The sequence below is a fragment of the Panthera tigris genome, chromosome B3 (genome assembly GCF_018350195.1).
Source record: "Panthera tigris isolate Pti1 chromosome B3, P.tigris_Pti1_mat1.1, whole genome shotgun sequence".
NCBI lineage: Eukaryota > Metazoa > Chordata > Mammalia > Carnivora > Felidae > Panthera > Panthera tigris.
The window spans coordinates 51,221,650-51,242,644 of record NC_056665.1 but is presented as its reverse complement, the minus strand read 5'-3'; the positions used below and the strand labels follow the sequence as shown (position 1 = coordinate 51,242,644).

The 20,995-nt window shown below is 40.5% G+C and overlaps 1 long non-coding RNA gene across 1 annotated transcript; it reads left to right on the top strand.

The window, feature by feature from the left end:
• The first annotated feature begins 5,666 nt into the window (after positions 1 to 5,666).
• On the top strand, positions 5,667 to 15,474 carry LOC122239225. Its single transcript, XR_006218180.1, has 4 exons — positions 5,667 to 5,755; positions 13,534 to 13,688; positions 15,033 to 15,150; positions 15,407 to 15,474. It is a non-coding gene; the product is annotated as an uncharacterized LOC122239225 (long non-coding RNA).
• The last annotated feature ends 5,521 nt before the right edge of the window (positions 15,475 to 20,995 follow it).

The window sequence follows — 20,995 nt, the reverse complement described above, 5'->3', positions numbered from 1 at the left end:
CAGTTTTCTCCAAGCACAATTGAGGGTTCTCTTAGTGACCCCATCACAGGCTTTATTGATGATCTTGAGGCAGTTCATAATGCGGAAATGAACTTTCCAGAACTCTTGGAGAGTAAGGTTTGTTCCTTCAGTCATCTCAAAACATCACTGAGATAGTGCTTTGGTGTAAAGCTTTTTAAAGTTCAAAATGATCTGCTGATCTATGGGCTGGAGGATTGGAGTGGTGTTGGGAGAAAGGAACTTGACCTTAATGAACTCGAACTGCTCTAGTAAGTCGTCCTCAAAGCCTAGAGGATGAGCAGGAGCATAATCCATAACCAGCAAGGCTTTGAGTGGCAGATTCTTTTCTGAAATATATTTCTTCACTGCAGGACTGAAGACCTTGTTGATCCACTCAACAAACAAGATAATAGTGACCCAAGCCTTGCTGTTGGATCTTTGCATAATGTTTATCTGACTCTTCTGCACCTTGCATTTCTTGAAGGCTCATGGATTCTTGGAATGATACATGAACAGGGACTTGACTTTGAAATCCCTGCTTGTGTTAACACAAAACAAGAGGGTGAGACAGTCTTTCATGGACTTGTGACTGGGCATTGCATTCTCTTCTTCTGTAATGTAGGTCCTTTTTGGCATCATTTTCCAAAAATGCCCCATCTCATCTCAGTTAAAAACTTGTTCTGGCAGGTAATACTCAGAAACCAGGAGCTTCTGGAACTCAATAGAGAATGCCTCAGCTGCCTTAGTGTCTGAAGTCGCAGCCTCTCCATGCCTCAAAACACTATGGATGCCACTTCTCCTCTTAAAGTTATCAAACTATCCCCTGCTTGTCTTGAAGCCTTCATTTTTTGTTGACATACCTGGCGGTTTACTTATGAGGTCGGTGTATAAGGCTTTCTCACAGATAAAGTTCTTGGTCACAGTATCACCTGCTAGTTGCTGCTTGTTTATCCAAACCAGAAGCAATTTTTCTTCATTTTACAGAACACGTGGCCATTGTTTTGATATTCTCATGACTCCTTTTGCTGCATCTAGCCCCCTTCTTCCTTAATATGGTTGATGTAGATTTCTTATAAAATCTTGCAATTTTGGCTACTCGCATATCTTGTTTGTACTTCTTGATTTCCTTCTTAACATTCACCGTAATCATCTCCTTCTTCTTACTGCCTTTCTTTTCAGTCTTTTTTTTTTTTTGCATGGGGCCATTGTATATGCTTGCATGGATGTTATCTACACTACAGTATTAAATTGTATTGATACAAATGATTATAAAGTTTATAATAAAGTTTTAAATAAAAGTTTTATAATAAGGTTTAATATAAAGTATTAAAAATAAACTCTTGTCATATACTGTATTTAATGTAACTGGCAATAAGGCAGGAGAAGAAAGGGTCTTTATCAGCAGACAGCCTGACCTACAATGAAGCAAAAGCACTCCTAAATTTACTCTTGTATGGGAAAGCAAAGAACTGTCCATAGGTGCCTTGAAGTGACAAAGAATCCACTAGTGCTAGTTATGGGCACCTTTCAATGTTTTGAAAAATCACTGATTTCTGATTTCAAACACCATGGCCTGAGACTGAGCATCAGACCATGGGAGATGATCACCCACAATCCTGCAGCAAGAGAGAGAGAAGAACCATTGGCTCAGTTGTGATCATGTGATGTTTGGCATCACATACGACTCTTATTGTAAGACATTGCTTGTTTATCAAGTTAAAATTTATTAGAAATGTTTTTTCATCTTGTGGAACACTTGTAGAACAAGTTACTTACAATCTAAGGTTTTACTGTATTTAGTGCATTGCCTGGCACAAAGTGCTTCCTCAATAGTAATGATTATTATTACCAACAGAGTCTTTGGATTTGGCAAGTAAAGCTTTAACATCCAGGAGCAAGATTCTGCTCCAATTGCCCTGGGTTGCCCTGGTGGTAAGAAAGGGGCATTAGCGCTCCCTTCTCCAAAGAAAGCTAGGACTTTCTCAAGCAAAAGGTGTAGGCTTAGCCCAAGAGAGAGTTTGCATCTGTGTGCTGCTCAATAGTGACTCTATATTAGAATTACCTGGGGAGCTTTGAAAACTTCTGATGCCTGACTGTGTCCCAGATGATTAAATCAGAATCACCAGGGGTGGGACCATGCCATCAGTAGGAATTAAAATTCCCCAGGTGAATCCAATGTACAGGCAAAGTTGAGAACTCTTTCTGGTGACTGAAAGGTGATCCCAGATGCTGTTCTTTAGGAACAAGAGCACAACATACCTGGAAAATGCAGGAGTCAGAGAAGCTAAAGAAAATTATGCCTGTTTCCAGGTACTCCTCAATAACGTCCTGCTATATTTAGTGAAATAGTCTGAATTTCCTGGGTGGATCTGCAGAGAGGCATCCCTTATTAATGTTATGCTCTGGATGGAGAACTCAAATAAAAATACCTAGATTTTGGTCCAGCTCTACATTTCCAGGTTTGAACATATCACTGAACATTGTGGTATCTCAGTTTCTCTAGCACAATGGGTTGTGTGTGGCCCTCAGAATTAGCAGCCACTACTCCAGTCTATTGTTGCCATGAAAGCATGTTGAGACCAGTGTGCTCTGATCATCCACTTTCTCAGAAGCCAGAATTCTGTATTTCTGTGATTTTCTCATTTTTAAATGTTTCCAACTAATTCTAATTTTGTTTATTTTTTAAAATTTATTTCTTTAATGTTTATTTTTGAGAGAGAGACAGAGACAGAGAGAGAGAGAGAGAGAGAGAGAGAGAGAGAGAGAGAGAGAGAGTTAGTGGGGGAGGGGCAGAGAGAGAGAGGGAGACACAGAATCTAAAGCAGGCTCCAGGCTCTGAGCTGTCAGCACAGAGCCTGATGTGGGGCTGCAAACCACGAAACGTGAGACCATGACCTGAGCCAAAGTTAGATGCCTAACTGACTGATCCACCCAGGAGCCCCTGACTAATTCTAATTTTAAAATGCAGACATATTATGATTGCTTTCTCAGTTAAAGGCTTTTTACCCTATTGACTTTTGAAAAACTATACCACCTTTTGGCTCTTCCCATTTTTCATGTGTGTTTAATGACTTTTTTTTACTTGTATATGCACTACATAAATAACATTTATAAGAAGTGATATTATTTTTATATTGTGGATTTAGGAAAAAATACACTTACCAATGTCTGATATAGGAGTTTCTAGATCCTATCAGATCTAGATCATAGAGAGTGAACTTGAATTGCGCTCCATGTGTGGATAAACCCAAAATGTTCTGTTTTGTGTATGAATGCCAACTGGCAGGCATGAAGAAGTAGCACCCTCTCATGACTTTCCAGCAATTGCATGTGTGTTATTTCCACATTTTGAACTGCTCTCTTATTAAGCTTTTCTTTTGCCCAGAGGGTATTTTTCTGTGTTACAACTTTATTTTCAAGTGCAGTTTGAGTGCAAGATAACTATGAAACCCCAAAGGTTGAAAAATTGATGAAGAAAATGATTCAGAAAGAAGGAAAAAAATGAGTACAATAAACTTTCATCACATTCACATTATATTTTATGGGCAAACTGTATTTATGCACTTTTGAGTTGTTGTTTATTACCTGTACACTTGTTTTCATTGTTGAATTGCTATACTTTTTTTTTTAACCTGAGAGATTTTGGGTAGTTTGGATATTTTGGTATGAGATGGAAAATATCACAATTTTTCCTGTTCAAATGAATCAAAAAAACATTTTCACTTTGCAGTCAGTTTTTCAGGAATGAGCAAAAGTCTCTAACAGGGATCAGTGTATCAATCTGTGGGCCAACACAAAACATGTCTGGACCACATATGGCTGGCAAGATGCTAGTTTCTGACATTCAATGAAGAATGGCTGCAAAAGTACTGTAAAAATGTTAAGTGCTGAGCCAGCATGAGAGCTATTACTCTAGGCCTTTGAGGCTACACGATGTGGGGCAGTGCTTATATTCCTTAGGGATATAAGGTCTTTTCTCACCCTCATTACTTTTCCATGGGTTTTCCTAGCCCTTCACTCCATGATACACAGGGTTCTCAATCAAATTTGGATTTTCTGTCCATTTCCTTCTGAGACCAATCAGCTTCATGAACCTCCTGGTCAAGCTAGTAATCTGGACATGGACTTGTTAATTGCCTGGGGACTATGTGGGGCAGTGGAGAGGACAGCAATTTGGGATAATAATTTTTTCGTATTACTATTACTATGATCATTATTATTGACATTTTGTAAACCTCAGGCTAGATTACAAGACCTCCAAGTTCTTTTTCAATTCTAACATTCTATGATTCTAGAAACGTTCTTATAAACATGCATGTATGTTTCCATAGAAGTAACACCCTCCAAAGGGAGGCATATATTCTTATTACCAATATTTGCTCATCTCATTCAGCATGTATTTACTGAAGGTGTACAGACTACTGGATGTTGTTCTAGGCACTGAGGGTTAAGAAGTTAGCCAAACGACAAAAACTTTGTCTTCTCATATTCTGAGCTCATATTCTTGTAGTTTCAACAGACATAATTTTTTCTCCTCATTTAATACCTGTTACTGGCTGAGTAAAGGAACTCTGATACTCCATATGGAGCAATATAGTATTAGGGAAAGAAGGCATTCTCAGTGGCATACAGGAATGAATCATTTTCTTCATCAATTCTTCAACCTTTGGGGGGCTCATGGTTATCTTATATATCTCTAATATAGTACTAGGGAAAGAAGACATTCTCAGTGGCATACAGGAATGAAAAAGAAGTTTTGACATGAACTTATTTGAGATGGTGGGTGGAGTTGATTGAGAGGTCTGAGACACCAGAGTTGTGAATTGGTTTACTCTTTGATAGTGTTTACAAGATGCCACCATTCACAGATGGCCTGCTAGCCTCAGGCCCAGGCAGTATTTTCACATCAAGTTGTGTGATGGCAGACAGATGAGTCAGGTTGAGGGATAAAATGGGCATGTGGGTAACCACATCTGTAAGCTGAAACTGGTCAAATCACAAAGAAATCAGTGGTGTTACATTTATGGCTGATTCTATCTAAAGGATGCCCATTCTCTCCTTTTCAGGGAAGCTTGGCAAAACATCTTTCCTTGGTAAAAGTAGCCTGTCCTTACCCTCACTTTAAAGGTTCCTTGGTTTTCCCTGGGGACGTTGCCTTTGAAATGCAAACTTTTATTCTCCTTCTGGTCCATCTTCTTCCTCCCTCTCCTTTGCTCCTCTTTCTTGCTTCTTTTTCTTTTTTTCCTTTCCAGTATTTTTTTCTTTTCTTCTCCTTCCTTCCCCTCCTTCTCCTCCTCTGTCTCTTCCTTCAGTTAAATAGAAAGTGATTTTAAGGGTCTGTGATAGATTAATTAATCCCTATTGGGGATTTAAAAGGTAACTTCTCTGGAGACTCCTGAGAAAACAGAACCAAGGCAGCCTTGACATACAGGGACTTGGATATCACATCTGCTTTTCAGAATATGAAAAAGACCACAGATGCCTTGAAATAGACCTGATAAATGTTCCTGTGTTGCCTTAAACCAGGCCAATCCCTGTTTAAAGCTAAGATAGGTAAATGCCCACTACCTCCTAGAAGTGGACCAATTATGAGGGCAAAATAGGTTATAGCAATTGGGGTTATCATAATGGTCCGTTGTCAAGTAGTTAGAGAACAGCAACAAACAAAACAACAAAAAATCTCTCAGAGTCATTGTCAGGAATTTGAGCGGAAGCTATGACCAAGAAATGGCAGCCACTTAGTTAAGATCTGGAGGTGAGTCATTTGGATTATTCTTTTCCTTGTTAACTATTGATGTACCATTGCCTTGATGAGGTCTCTCTATGCTTATTATGTATTTCATTGAGGCCCTCTATAGAAATGCCCTTATTAAATCACTTCTACACTTATACTTAGGATACTCCTGAGAACATGTGACTGTATCCTGTGCTACCTTCTATATGAAATGTCATGTGAAATTTGTTTTTCTTCTTACTGAGTGATTAGAAGGGCTCTGTTTCGTTTAAAGAGCTGTTTGTTTTGTTTTGTTTTGTTTTTTAAGGTATTTTATATTTTTGGTCTATTTGGACAATAAAAACCACCCATGCCTTACCCTATTTTCCTGTTGGTTTTCAGGATACTCAAAGCCAGATTTGGGTTTCAGCCTGTAACAGCTATCTAGAACTTTATGGTTTACACTCCATCTTTGACTTTGCTTCCCAATCTCATGTATATTCTATTTCTGGTCTGGATTTTTCTAATCTTACCCGCCCCACCCATAATATGTTCCTATGTTTTCACAGGGGATAACCTCAAATCTTTTGTGAAATTCCTGTCTTTCTATCCAAGCTAGCAATATCTGAGCTCATATTCTCATGTGTCTTGGCAGATTTTCTGCAGCAGTTTCCTATTTAAGCTCACAGCCTCCTGCCTTGTTTCCCTTCTATCCATTCTGCTGGAGTTCTCTCTGGAGAACTCAGATTTAAGCATGATGTTCCCATGCTTAAAACCCTGCCAGCAATGCCCTTTCTCTGTAGGCAGAACAAGTTGTTAAGATTTTTCCTTACTTATGGCTCTAATCTTAACATGAGCTCCCTTTCGTACATCCCATATTTTTGTAAATTTTATTCAATGAGTAATAGTTACTATAATTTTCACCACAGCAGTAATTTTTTGTACACTGTAGCATGGGAATTTAGCACATTTCCTTTATCAAAAAGTCAGTGAATCCCATGCTCATGTACCTGAGAGGAAAGGGAATAAACCATGGATGGAAGGAAAATTGTCAGTCTGCTGAGGCTACATGGTACCAGTTTGGTAATTTGGTCATATCCAGAAGCTAATTTATTATGATCTGAATCTGTCAAGCTAAATATTCTCTAGACTCTTCCTTCAAACACTGTCTTTTAAAATAGGAGGGAACTGAGAGCATAAATAGCTTCCTACCAAATTCATTTCCTGATCTCGTCTTCCTCCCTACACCTCTCTGTTACCGTCTTTTGGGTAGAAGCAAGATAGATTTACATATTATAGTTCAACTAGATTTCAATGTTTTCATAGTCTCTGGATTAACCCTTAGTGAAATATGACTGCATGAGGATCAGGAGGTGTATGGTGCTGTGTGAGTGTAGATTTGGGGAGATGGAGGTTGAGGATTATTTGTGACCATGTCATAAACTGACTATGAGGTCCTGAGTAATTTGGGTCTTTGATTTATGGATAAAATGAGAGTGTTACAGTGGATTGTCTCCAACCATCCTTCCAGCTAACTGATTCTTTATTATTATTATTATTATTATTTTTTTTTTTTTTTGAGAGACAGAGAGAGAGAGCGTGAGTTGGGGAGGGGCAGAGGGAGAGGGAGACACGGAATCTGAAGCAGGCCCCAGGCTCTGAGCTGTCAGCACAGAGCCTGATGTAGGGCTCTAACTCACAAACTGTGAGATCATTACCTGAGCTGAAGTCAGATACTTAACCGACTGAGCCACCCAGGTGACCCCCAGCTTCCTGATTCTAAATAGATAAAATTTTCTTATTCATTAATTTATTAGCAAATATTTATTGGACAGCTATTCTGTGCCCAATACTGTGCAGCCAAGGGTATACAGAGAAAACACAGAATTCAAGAAACCTTCCACTATCACAGAGCTTGAAGTTTAATTAGGAATTTACGTAAATACCCATAGCACAAGGTAGAAACATATTGACGCCATTGGAAATCAATAGTTCATAGAGCATAGTAACCTCAGATGTCATAGAGTGTCTAATTCTCAAAGTGTGTCCATGAAACTTCAGCTTCACCAGGGTAGAATCTTGAGTACTATTTTGGAACCACTGAATCAGAATCTGCGTTTTAACCACATCCCCAAGTGATTCATATTCCCATTAAAACTTGTAAAGCACAGATCTGGTCCAAATCCATCATTAGGTGTAGAAATAGGTCCTGAAGGATAAAATAACTTGGCTTCTTTAGTGGGAAGGTCAGGACTTGAACCCACAGCCCCTGAATCTTGCTGGAGTATGTATATAGTGTGTCATTCCTTGTTACGAGGTGCTGTGGGACTTCAGAGAAAATCAATGATTGGCAACTATGCTCAGTTCAGTTATAACATATACCAATGAACCTAAGCTTTGCAACTCAAACCAGACTGGAGAATATAGCCTGATTTAGCCTGTTGTACATTCCATGGATCACATTAGCTGCTGTTTCTCACTAATAAAATCAATGCTATGTCTTATGTCTATGCTCTCTTTGAAATGCAGAAATGTTGACAATCACCAAAAGTGGAGGAAATATTCTGCCCCTGCAGAAGAAATTTCCAGGCTAGGCTTACTGCTTTGTCAACAAATCCATTACTACCAGTGAGAAAATAAAACCCTGAACACTTACAAGCACACACCCTACTTACAGAGGGCCACAAGAGTCCTCTTCCCACTGTGCAGCCTGTGGAATGGACTACCTAAATCGGCCCTGTAGGCTAAGAGGAAGACACGAAATGAGATTCCAGTTTCTCAGTGAGCCTTTCTATGTTCTGTTGGGTAGAAGTAGTCCTACCCTGCTTGTGTAGAGAATTCACAGGGTTAATGACTAAAGAATGGAGTTCTTGTAATCAATATAGTCCTCTGGCTTTATTGATTAGAATCACCTGCTTATTTTGCAGCTAAGATTTTTTTTTTTATCCCATTCAAAACAAAGACACCCTAGGGGACCATTAAGTAAATAGGCATTTAAGACTTTTTTCATTGCTAAGAAAGTAGTTAATTATTATTAGTGCCTAAAAGTCTCAATTCAGACAGAACACCTGAATGCACACACTGCCGAAATGGTAGTGACGTGTCTCCTATGAATGGATGCCAATTTGCAGTTTATTGAAAAAATTCTGCTTCCTCTTTAGAGTAGTTGAGGAGGGGTGTGACTCCACATTTAACTCCTGAAAAACAATGAGACTTGGCAGAACTCTTCTTCAAAGGAGCTGAGGGTAGAACAGCTTTCCCAAATATCACATGTCCCTAGTGGACACCACTGTTGCATGCGCAAGCAGTTCATGCCACAGCCTGTCTAAAGAAATAGATTGCTAGTATGGAAACCCTTTAAAGACATCAGGTCAATTTTATTTTATTTCAAGAACACAGACTTTGTACTGCTTCTGGAAAATATATTAAATGCAGACTCATGGTAGTCCCTGAGTAACTTGTTTCTGCTAGTTTGGTACAATACTCAGGATTTAATATACCACTTAATGACCTATTTTTTTCTCCTTATTTGTTAATTACACAAATCACTTGGCCTATACATCTTTATGGAGCATCTACTATGTATAAGATGTTGTGCATAGTGCTTTGCATGGAGCCCTATGTGGGGCTCAGTCCTACAACCCTGGGGATTGTGACCAGAGCCGAAACCAAGAGTCATAGGCTCAACCTACTGACCACCCAGGTGCCCCAAGTACCCATATTTTTAAAATGTCAGACACATTCAGTTTTGGTCACCATGACTAATAAAAATTGTCTGAATTACACAAAGATGTAGTCTTTGTTTTCAAGGACCTTGCATATATGAACGTGAAAAAATAAAATACTGACAAATGAATGGCAGATAAAATAAGTGATAGGAATGAAGGATTCTTAAAGTGGGGTCTTAAAGACAGGTTTTTGTGACCGACTCCCAGAGTTTTGGATTTGATTTGGATGTGATTCCTGAAACTCTATTTTTAAAAAAGATTTTAGGTGTGCAAGAGACTCATCCATATCTTGTTTTCTCCTTCTTGCCATTTGGGATGATTACACTTCCTTAGCCTCTTCTGGTTGGTTGCACCGTATAACTAATTCTGGCCAGTGGGTTGAGAGTGGAAGTTACATACATCACTTTTGGGTTAAAGCACTTAATTGCCAGTGCTAGAGCCTCCAGCATTCTCTTCTGCTATACCAATTAAGGAGGCCAGTTATTCTGGACAGTTCAGGTGTAGAATGATGCAGGTTTCATTAGCCTGGATCTCTGAGTTCCTGCTAGGAACAAAGAGCACTGAAAATTATCCAGACCTGCAGGGGGCTTTGTATTAGCAATAAGTAAAACTTTATTATGTTAAACCATTAACGTATTGTAGTGTTTGTTATTGTAGCATACTTTAGCCTATCCTTTTTTAAAAAAAATATTTATTTTGAGAGAGAGAGAGAGAGAGAGAGAGAGAGAGCAAACAGGGGAGGGGCAGAGAGAGAGGGAGAGAGAGAATCCTAAGCAGGCTCCACACTGTCAGCACAGAACCCAACGTGGGGCTTGATTTCATGAACCATGAGATTTTGATGATCAGCCAGGTTTGGAAATCAGCAGTAGAGATAGTAAATGCTAAAGAATTGTGGAGTGAAAAGGACATTTAGGGCTGGGGGTGGTCTGGAAAAGTTTAATAGAAGAATTTGAGCTAGGCCTTGAAAGATGGGATTGGGATAGGGAAGAGTAGTAGGACATTCCAGGTGGGGCAGATATCACAAATGATAGGGGAGGAGTCACACCAAAGTAATAGTTCATCTTATTTCCTTTTCTCTTAAAAATGAATGAAGACTTTATAATGTACTTGGAAGGCAGATGCTTCAGCTATTGCCAAAACATTTATTTTCTAGTTGGACAGGGTGGGATAACAATCCTTGTGGACTGTCATCCAATTAATCTTTCAACAAACATTGAATTACTTCAATGCTTCATTTGTTTTAATGGAAAATTGTCCTGAATTCTCTTTTTTTTAAACTTTTTGAATGTTTGTTTATTTTTGAGAGAGACAGAGCATGAGCGGGGAAGGGGCAGAGAGGGAGAGAGAGAGAGACAGACAGACAGACAGAATATGAAGCAGGCTGTAGGCTCTGAGCTGCCAGCACAGAGCCTGATGTAGAGCTTGAACCCACAGACTGCAAGAGCATGACCTGAGCTGAAATCGGTCGCTTAACTGACTGAGCCACCCAGGCGCCCCCTGAATTCTCTTTGCAGAGAGAATGTAAGTGCATCATTTTTGATGGAATTAGGGAAGATTAGCTGATGGTAGACTTGAATGCCGGGCTGAAGCCCTCCTCTCCCATACTACATTGAGAAAAAACTCAGGTATTTAGATCCAGGTGATTTTTTTTTTTTTCCTTTTCCATCTGAAACAGGTTGCTGTTTCAGATGGAATAGAACTTGCTGCCAGCAGGCTTTCCTTCCTTGCTTTTGTCCAACTGTCTTTGTTCCCTCTTCTGCTTGTTCTCACAGCTTCCTTTCTCCCATCCACCAAACTTTTGGAGTATGAGATCAGTAAGGAAGAGAGAAAAGGAATTGATACTTACTGAGGGCCTGGTTGGTACCACATATGTGTTTGGTATATATCTTCTTATCTAGTTCCTGATGACAGCACACTCTGAGAGGTACTATTTGCCCCATTTTTGTGGATGAGAAAGCTGAGGCTAGTGATTAAGGAGATTGTCCAGAAGTACACAATTAGAAAATGGTAGAGCTAGGACTCAAACCAAAGATATCAGTATCTTTGACACTGATATCCTTTAAACAATACCACATTGCCCTTGGTGAGTTAGAAGCATTGCAGTTTATTAATCCATCTCCTTTTGGACAAACTGCCATAAAGTACTTGTTTGGAAAGAAAAGGTTATAAATCTAAGTCTTTGTATCTTCCATAATGTTTACATGATTGCTTAAAACATTCTCATTTAGGTAGCAAGAAATTGCTATAGGAAGAGGGATGCTGGTAAAGTTAATTCTAATAAATTCTACAATTGCTTTTTTATTGAGAGTGAATAAGTGGATGTGAGACACCAAAAAAGGAACAAAAATGCTCTAGCCTTATTTTAGCTCTTCGAGAATTCTGAGTAATTATGCATTATTACAAGTATATAGAGGATGATTTAGGTGGATCATAAGTACTTCATAGTGGGATGAAGACTATGGGGCAGCGAAACATCAGAACAAACAATTTATTGCACATGCAGAGGGATATTCACTTAATGCAGAAATACATACCAAGTGCTCAACATGTGTGGGGCACTGTTCTAGGTGCTGCAGATACAGTAGCAAATGAGACAAAGCCCTGGCTGTCATGGACCTTAAAGCCTGTGGGAATCAGGTAGTAAACAAAAAATAAAAGGTTGCCATATGTAGTATGCAGAATAATGACTCCCCAAAGATGTCCACATCCTAATTCTAGGAACCTGTAAATATGTTGCCTTACATAGAAGAAGAGACTTTACAAATGTGATTAAGTTAAGGACCTTGAGATGGGGAGACTATCACATATTATTCTGGTGGGCCCAATCTAATCACAGAGGTTCTTAAAAGTAGAAAGTATTTCCTGGCTGTGGTTAGGAGGTGGGACGAAGAAAGAATGGTCAGAGAGATGCAGTTGTGACTGGCTTTGAAGTTGGAGGAAGGGGCCATGTTTCAAGGAATGTTAAGTGGGCTTTAGAAGTTGAAAAAGGTAAGGAAACAGATTTCTCCTCTAGAATCTCCAGAAAGGAAGGCAGCCCTGCTAACATCTTGATTTTAGCCAGTGAGGCCCATGTTGGACTTCTGAACTACAGAACTGTAAGATAATAAATTTATGTTGTTTTAAGCCACTGAGGTTGTGGTAATTTGTTACAGCAGCCATAGAAAAACAATTCATTATAGTAATGTCTTTTATGAGAGTAATAATTTCTCTGAAGAAGATAATATAGGAGAAGGAGATAGCTGGTAACTTCTAGTGGGACAGTTTTTCCCCCCCTAATGTTGTGGTCAGGGAGGGCCACTCTGAGGAGGTAATTGCTGGCAAAAACCTCAATGATGAGGAGCCAGCCAGGTGGAAATCTGGGAAAAAGGGTATTCTTGGCATAGGAAACATCACATGGGTCTGGAAGGCACTGTCCAGTGCACTATGATGGTGATGCATGAGTTTGTCAGAAATAGGCTTTCATTCATTCATTCATTCATTCACTGATTCACTCAACAGGTGTTTATTGAGTAGGTCTGATGTGCCAGGCACCGTTCTAGGTGTTTGGGATATAGCAATGAAAGCATTATTTCTGTATTGGTCTGCCCCTCAAGGCTTGGTTTCACCTCTATGTGGAATTCTCAATTCCAGAGGAAAGTATCAGATGCTCTTTTTAAAAATGGTTCCTTAGATCTTAGGGAGATTCATATAAAATCCACCCAAACCTGGATGTGTTTGCCCTTGTAGACGCTGGGTAGCATCTGGGCAATTCTTACCTCTGAAGTTTTCTAAAAGCCACCAGTACAAGAATAATACTATAAAATTAAAAATTTGTATCTATCTTGCTGTGAAATATTTGTGGTAGTAATATTAACAATAATCCTTTCCTCACTTTTAGTGTATCACATTTTAGTACCTAATATGTCTGGCTTGATTCATTCTCTGAATAACTTGAAGTTTCCTATAAAGTCAGAAAATGCTATATCTGTGTGGCTGTACACACATATAAATAAACAATGAGCATTTCAATCAAACTTTTTTGATCTATATGACTTCATTCAAACATTTTTCCTTACCAAATCCCTAAAGTTTTGTTGTTGTTGTTGTTGTTAGATTTACTAATTTAGTCGGTGAGAAAGATAAGCAAGAATGTATTGGCGAAGTCACCTATCTCTTCAAACAGCTGATGTTCCTGCAAATCAGAATTGATTTGAATTAAGGTGAATGATAAACGTGCCCTGTCAGACTGCCTCCTGGGAGTGGACTGGGTGAGTTTTCAGGGTGAATTTTCTTTGTTCTCCTGGCCTCAGGCTAACTGTGGCTCTGTCTTTTTCTCCTTACTAGAGTGGACTTTATCTCCCTCTGCCTCATCTCCCATTCCTTCTCACTGAGGCACAGACTGAGTTCTGCTATACCAACCTCGAGACTAGGTCACACTGAGTAGTCACTGATGCATCTTGTCTTTCTAGATACCCCATTAGGCCATGGTCAAAATCCTAAGAGCCTGATGAACTAGAATGAATCTGGGTGGAAAACTTATAGGGGTTTATAAATCTGAGATTCTGGTATGTAGGTAGGTGATTCCCCATGTGCAGAGTGTTGGAGAGAACTACTCACAGCTTCATGCTGCTTACAAGGTGGATGGCCTTTTCTTTCACCACTCTCCCTCTTTTCAGGCCTGGAAGGTTCCCCTTCTCAGCGCTGTAACATTTTTGAATGTTCCTTTGAATAGCTCAAGGACAATGCAGAGAGTGAACACAAGAGAATGCCCCTTTGGAAATACAGAAACAAATTTCCAGCACTCCCAGGGCCCTTTGTATAGGCTGCTTTCTTTGCTTCAATTTCCTTTGCCTTTAGTCTTCTGCTTCCTTTAAAACTCAGCCCAGAAATGCCTAGCCCAGAAAGCTTTTCTGACCTATGCCTCTTACCTCAAGTGCACACCATCCTCTAGCCCCATTCTTTAGCACCAGGCACATCCTCTACCATGGCCTCTGTTGGCTAAATCTTGACCGTTTGCTTGCATTTGTTTCTGAGGTCTTCAGGAAGGCAAAGATCCTAGCCCTGTTATATTGTGGATGCTTAGAAAATGCTTGTTGAGTGCACATTCCTCAGGGCCAGAGGTAGAATTGAGCAGGCTGTTTTTTCCTGCTCCAGGTAATTTTAATACCCATTTTACATAAATTACCTAAGAATAGTAGACTCTGGAATTAAGAACAATCTAAATTGACATATGTTTCTTGTGTGAGTAATGGCTTTTGCAAATTGATTAGACCCTTTTCTGAAAAACAGCAGGAGTGCATTTTATACATATTAGCATTTTATAAATATTGCCATTTAAGCTTTTAATTCTGGTTCAGCCATTGGAATTATGTCATATGCCTAAAGTCAAACAGATGTTCAGAAGGATGACTTGTCACTGCCCAAATGCAGAAAAATGGTAAGAGCCATTCAAAACTCACTGAAGTGTCAATAAACATTGAAAGAAGAATTCTCTTGGGATTAAAAAAAATCAAAGAAACAAAATGAAAAGGCCATCCTTCCTAGGGGACAGTTTGAGACAGAGGATCAGTGAGAAGCAAGATGAAAAGCCTTATTTCCTTTTCCACTCCCAGTTAGTACAGGGAGAAGATACCAGGCATTTCTGACTTGTGGAGTTACTTCTCTTTCATGGGTTTCTGCATTCATGTCTTCCAAAGTTCAGGGAACTATAGAGGTTTTTCCTGGGTTCAGGTAAGAGCCTTTGAATTTCAAATTATGGATACCCTTGAGCACTGTAGACCAGTGTGCCATGACTACCTAACTCTTAGCTATGGTCCTTTATAAAGGAAAACAGATGCCTTTGCAGTTTTTTCGTAGAAGGACTGGGGCAGAACTGTTTGTCTGTCTGATTGGGGTACAGATTGGTTGACCAACATTTATTAAGTACTTGTTATGTGCCAAATACCCGGGATGGATGAAAAATAACAAAGAGGTTTCTCTTTTCCAGAAACTTAAATGTCATGGAGGTGGAGAGGTGTCTCATCTCTAAGATCACCAGAAATCAAAGAGATATCCTTGCATAACTTGGTATCTCCATGTACTTATACATTAAACTTATTGGCTGTACCTATAATAATTTCAGGTTTTGGTGACCTAGATTTGATGTATCACAGAACAATGTGAATTAGTTTTTATTCATTCCAGGGGGCTTAATTTTCCATGTGAAGTGATACAGTGTTTCAGTTTTGGGAGGAATTAGGCCAAGTTGAAAACAAATAAATATACACATGAATTTTAAATGGTCCCAAACCTGGATGCAGAAAATGAGCCCTTTGGCAGATAGTCTGCTTAAGTGCAAACCTCTACTACATAATAATTTAACATATGGTCAGATATACCTACAAACATAGACACACAGATAGTTATAAATGATCACAGATTAGAGAAAGGACCTATTCATGCAGTCCAACCCCTCCATTGCTAAAACATATTACCACAAATAATGATAATAATTGGAATATAGCAGTCATCTGAGCATTTGCTACTTGTGTGATATGCACCAGTCTATCGTCTCCTCAAGGGCAGGAGCCAGCTGTTTGATTACTGCTATTCCTTAGTGCCTACCTGGGTGCCTCCACATACCTGAAGTGCACCATACCTGGGTGCCAGTCACTTATGTTACACAAAGGAATGACATGCTCCAGGCTCTGTGCCAGATACTTCATGTGCATCATCCCACTGAACCATCTGAACCATGGTAGGTATTAGCATCTACATTTTGCAGCTAGGGGAGCAAGACCAAGTACGGTGTAGTACTGTGTTCAGGGCTAACGATTTGTTGCTGTTGGGAGAGTGAGAATAAAAATCCAGATCTCTTGACTGCCCACTCCAAGAGTTTTTCCACTGAATATCCTACTGTCTCTGTGAACATGTACTCTTGTGTGTGCTGAAGATCAAACTTGGATTAATGTCTATAAACAAGGTATGAATATCACCAAATTAATTACTGAAGGTCATATTTACACGTCACCAGATGTCAACTAGAGTTATTTGTTTGAGTGAAGATTTCCTCAATTTATTGCAGTCAGTCACTGCTGCCCCTCGGTACTTGATTTTCACAAATCTGTGTGAATTGCTATCTTGCATTTCTTAGCAAAGGCTGAGCCTCAGTCAATATTTTTACAGTAAGACAGTTCTTTGGAAGACTCTGGGTATTACTTAAGCTAATAAATGACTATCCTTCAAGCAGAATTACAAGCAATGCCCCAATTAATGAAGGTGGTAACAGCCGTTCTTGGTTTACAGTGGCCCCATTGCCCAAGCTGGTCACAGGCTGGACTCTCTGAGTCCCCGGTGATTTACAAATCTGAAGGAGAGTGGAGAAAACATAAAATTTATTCTTCCACAATTTGAGGCATGAGCTTCCCTAGCATTTCAGAGCCCTGCATTTCTGTGATGGGCTTTGATTCAATCCAGCCTGAATGAAAGACATTTCATCACCCCAGAATGCATTTCTTTATTTGCCTTGGATCTATGATTCTGTCAGTATTGAGAGAAAAGAAAAATCAATGCTGCACTATAAACCTCGGGCCGCCTCTGGCCAACGTGGTCAGCATGGTGTGAGCAAAGGAAATGGCAGGGGAAAAAATTGACCGCTCAGCAAGAGTGTGGCCAGTAACGGACACAGCTCAGGGCTAATAACAGCTTGCAATTACACATGGAAAGCCAAAGCGTGTAGGGCATTCGGTGCGAGGGGGATGTAATACAATTTATTGAACCACCGGTTAGAGTTCTGCAGCTTCTCAATAAAAAAAGTGTTGGGCCTATACTCCTTAAAACACAGACGTGTATGGTGCCGCCAGGTGAAGGAGACTTGGAAAACTGGAAAGTCTTGCCTTGGCTGGACAGCAGTCAGGAGATTTTGGCCTATTTACATTTAAAATTGCCATCTATGTGTCAATCAGATATTTTGTGCACACAGAATTTTTGGCAACTGCTGATATATCTATCTATCTATCTATCTATCTATATATATCTAGATAGATATATCAGTATCAGTAGATGTATATTACCATAAAATTCCAGTTTAGGGTTTTGTCTCTAATCATATCTAGAACCAAGTTACTGGTGATGAGCTGAGCCAATTAATGGATGCTTGAATGTGTGTTTTTTGCAGTAAACTGTGCAGAATTCTCTCTCCCCATTAAATACTTCACTACTAGCATTACTAATGCATTCTGTCTCAATCATCCATTTTCTTGACTCCGCAGGAAGGGTCCCTTTCCTGCTGTTCTTTAATGAACAGGGATTCAGAGACAAAGAGTGATCAGCATGTTCTGATTAGCCACTAGGGTCCTCTGAGGAAGTAAGAAAGAAAGGGTTTTGAATACCAATGCTGCCTTTGCCTGTCTTGTTCAGCTTACTGGGGTTCACCGATTGTTGGGTGCTGAATTCTCTTGCTGGAGCAGAAGTTCCTCTCTGGGTGTGAAAAGATTGCCAGGGCTGACTGCTTCTCACTAGCTTTCCTGTCTTCATTCTTCTGCAGACATCTCTGTGGATGTCCCCAGGAACCTTTGAGTTCTCCGTTCTGGAGCAGATGCAACAGACTTGCTCTTTCTCAGAGTACCTCTGCAGCTGCTGGATGCCTGCATGCTTTCCTGCAGCTTTCCTGGTTCCCAGACTTTTCTGCCAGTTCCTTTTCTATAAGTAGGAGTTGTTGTGAATCAGGTGGAGCAAAGATATACTAGCTAATTGAAATTTTTATGTAAATGATTTTTGTGTACTTGTACCACCAGGAGGGATTTTAGGTAAAACCCTGAGCAGATGCCAGGCCCTCTGTTGAAGGGTTGGGTAGATAACATTTTTTAAAGGAGGCCCTTGCAGTCATGGGAGAGCTGTTTATTTGGCAATGAAGAATTTAAGCTGATGCCAGACCCAAGTGGGACAGAACAGTTGCCCAGTAATTACACGAGGTGAAGCAGGTTCTTTGAGCTTGGGAATATATCACTTTGATTGGCGCATTTACCCAAGGCATAATACTGGCTTGGACAGGCCAACGTCAGCTTTAGGGTGGGAGCAGGGGAGGGTGGGCACCAGTGAGTGGACGGGGAGCCATCTGTGAACTCCACATTTGCTCTGGGTGGTTAAAGGCTATATGAAATTAATTGAACCAAACTAGGTGACCTGTGAGCTTTCTGTTCCCCCCTCAGCAAAGTCAAATGTGGGTGGGGAGAGGAGAGGAAAGGGAAATGGAGCACTCAGCCCGGGTCTCTGAAAGTGGCTGAGCTGAATTCCTATTGTCCACAGCCATGCACAGCCACTCCTTGATCTCTAAAGGAGCCAGCCCTTCCTTTCCTTGATTCTGTCCAGCATAATCAGTCTCACTCAGACACACACACACACACACACACACACACACACACACACACTCATACACACACAATCCTCTCTTCTAATTTTTCTTTTCTCTGCAGCACAAGACTCATGGGGGTGTGCACACACGCACATGCACCCCCCACCCCCTAACACAGCTGCTGACCTGGAGGTGTTAGCCACTCTGCAGCTGCTGTTCTTCTCACATTAATCTATAGGAATCAATGGACATTTCATTAGAGTAATCAAGTGCGGATGCATCCTGCATTTATATTCTGTCCCCCCTCCCTGCTGCTTTCACAGACTAATTGGTCCTATAGCCAAGAGTACATGGATATTTTTCCCTATAGATGAATGTCAAGAACGTTTTTTTTTTTTTTACTGCTGGTTGAAATACCTATCAATACAGCGGTGTCTGTATAAAAGCCTTCGCCCATCAAAGCCACAGAGCTGTTGATAATACATTATGCACTCTTGGTTCTAATGTATCTTACTTCCTCTTTTACACCTTATTGCACATCCACCCACCATTTATGTTTGTCTCATTCGGAGAATTAACTAGCTCTGGGCTGCCTTTGTTTTAATGTTTAGCCCCAGAAATAATCTTTTTCCCTTTGTATATGTTGTCAGTCATTACAGGACAGCTGTGGTAAGGGGCTGGAAAGGGAGGTGGCGTGGCATTCATGTGGGGGTTATACCTTTCAGCTCTGTCTTTCAGCTTCCTTTCTTACCATTAAATACACTTTTTCTTGCTAGGCCACGTGCCAGGTGAAGGGTACAGAGAACATCTTTGTTCTGAATGGACTTTTTTGTGACTTCAGTTTGACAAAGCAAACAGACAAAAGAGTTCCTGCTTCCCTCCCCTGTAAATGTGTGGCTAGGCATGGTAATGGTCAGAGGCTGATGGGAAAAGAAAGGTCAAACAGATAAAAAAGAGCTTTGGTTTTAAAATGTGTGCACAACTAGACGTGGTGGCTGTACTGTATAATGTGGAGTGAATGTTCATCCCTGACTGCCTCCCCAACCCTGTCTGCCCTGTGACATGACTGGGAAAACACTAGAACAAGTAAAGATAGGAGTTTGCTCTGGGAGAAATTTGGCAGGCTTTGCTGACTTCCAGAAAGTGTGTGTGTGTGTGTGTGTGTGTGTGTGTGTGTGTGTGTGTGTGTGTAGACTAGCAAGTGGCCCCTTTTCTGAAGCTTTAGCTAGCTGGGAAATAGAAAGAGGGATATGTGAGTGCTCAGATAGTGAGTTGGGTTGTCCCTGGGAGCAAATAGGAGGCCAGTGAGGAAAGTGTCAGAGCCAGTCATCTCTGCCTCTATGCAGGGGATTGGGTTAGATGAAAAATAGATGTCAGAAGGCCAGGTTCCAGCAGGTATCTTTGTTCTCCTTCATTATTGCTCTTACTTATATCTGCTTTGCCCCAAAGACAGATTTGTGCCACTCAGGAGGATGGTGACTGGCCACCCTATCCTGGCTTGATGCTGAGAGATCACATGTTTTTGTTTCTAGTCATCAAGAATAGTGAGCCAAGAAGTCATGACTGACTCTCCTGCAGAGCAGAGTTGGCAGTCCCTGGGCCCGAAGTTCATTCTACCACTTTCTCTGTACGTGACTGTGGGAAAGTCATTGAGTCATCTCAATCCTCTTTCCTCTTGCAAAATGGGAACAATATTAATGCCTATCTATAAGGCTGTTGTAAGGATTGGAGTTCATATATTCAAACTGCTTTGTGAAATGAGAAATACTGTACATATCTGAAGTATTATGATTGTGATATAAAGTTTTCCTTTTACAGTGAAAGTAGGTTCTTAGTAAACACATGCTTGATATGTACTAAATGTCACACACTGTGCCAATTTCAGTCTCTCTCATTGAATCCTCACAATAACCTGTGGGTGAGAAACTAGTCATAGCCCATAATTTGTGGATGAGAGCTGAAGTCACCCAGCTGCCCTTGTTTGCTTCCCCGTTCAGAACTCTTCCTGTGGCCCCTCAGGGGCTTGCTTACCATGTGCCAGAGCAGTTGGTCCCACACTTTTCTCTGCTTTCAGTGCCTTCTCTTGCAGGAGGTGCTGCTGATGGACCCGTTGGTGAATCCTCAGTCCAGGGTGGAATTTCCATGGGGTGGTATCCCATAGGGCTCCTGACCACAGTGCTTAAGTCCCATCCCGCTTCCCTGCTTCTGCAGCTTCTCACATCTCTTTTGGAGGGGTCAGTGGAA